Source organism: Arachis hypogaea, chromosome 5 (genome assembly GCF_003086295.3).
Source record: "Arachis hypogaea cultivar Tifrunner chromosome 5, arahy.Tifrunner.gnm2.J5K5, whole genome shotgun sequence".
In the NCBI taxonomy this organism is placed as follows: Eukaryota; Viridiplantae; Streptophyta; class Magnoliopsida; order Fabales; family Fabaceae; genus Arachis; species Arachis hypogaea.
Window position 1 is genome coordinate 79,212,052 of NC_092040.1, and position 1,553 is coordinate 79,213,604.

Here is a 1,553-nt window from a genome sequence, read left to right on the forward strand (position 1 = left end):
GGTACGAATGAATATCCTTGGAATAAGAATAAGAGAGATTTTGAATAAAAGAAAGTAGAATTTCATTAATACTTGAGGTACAGCAGAGCTCCACACCCTTAATCTATGGTGTGCAGAAAACTCCACCGTTGGAAAATACATAAGCAAAAGAGGTTCAGGCATGGCCGAATGGCCAGCCTCCCTAACATGATCAATGATCTCCTACGATGAAGAATAAAACAAAACTGAGACCAAAGATTTCTAATACAATAGATAAATGTCCTATATATACTAGACTAGCTACTAGGGTTTACATGAGTAAGTAATTGATGCATAAATCCACTTCCGGGGCCCACTTGGTGTATGCTTGGGCTGAGCTTGATTAATTCACGAGCTGAGGCATCTCTTGGAGTTGAACTCTGAGTTATGACGTGTTTTTGGGCGTTCAACTCCGGATAATGACGTTTTTCTGGCGTTTAACTCCAGACAGCAGCGTGTACTTGGCGTTCAACGCCAAGTTACGTCGTCATTCTTCGAATAAAGTATGGACTATTATATATTGATGGAAAAGCCCTGGATGTCTACTTTCCAACGCCGTTGAGAGCGCGCCAATTGGAGTTCTGTAGCTCCAGAAAATCCATTTCGAGTGCAGGGAGGTCAGATTCCAACAGCATCAGCAGTCCTTTTGTCAGCCTTCTTCAGAGTTTTGCTCAAATCCCTCAATTTCAGTCAGAATTTACCTGAAATCACAGAAAAACACACAAACTCATAGTAAAGTCCAGAAATGTGAATTTATCATAAAAACTAGTGAAAACATCCCTAAAAGTAGCTTAAACTTACTAAAAACTATATAAAAACAATGCCAAAAAGCGTATAAATTATCCGCTCATCACAACACCAAACTTAAATTGTTGCTTGTCCCCAAGCAATTGAAAATCAAATAGGATAAAAGAATAGAATATACTATAAATTCCAGAATATCAGTGAATATTAATTTAATTAGATGAGCGGGACTTGTAGCTTTTTTGCTTCCTGAACAGTTTGGCATCTCACTTTTTCCTTTGAAGTTTTAGAGTGATTGGCTTCTCTAGGAACTTAGAATTTCAGATAGTGTTATTGACTCTCCTAGTTAAGCATGTTGATTCTTGAACACAGGCTACTTATGAGTCTTGGCCGTGGGCCCTAAGCACTTGTCTTCCAGTATTACCACCGGATACACAAATGCCACAGACACATAACTGGGTGAACCTTTTCAGATTTGACTCAGCTTTGCTAAATCCCCAGTTAGTGGTGTCCAGAGCTCTTAAGCACACTCTTTTGGATCACGACTTTAACCACTTAGTCTCAAGCTTTTCACTTGGACCTTCATGACACAAGCACATGGTTAGGGACAGCTTGATTTAGCCGCTTAGGCCTGGATTTTATTTCCTTGGGCCCTCCTATCCATTGATGCTCAAAGCCTTGGATCCTTTTTACCCTTGCCTTTTGGTTTAAGGGCTATTGGCTTTTCTACTGCTCCTTCTTTTCTTTCTATTTTTTTTTCGCCACTTTTTTTTTTCGCAAACTTCCTTTTT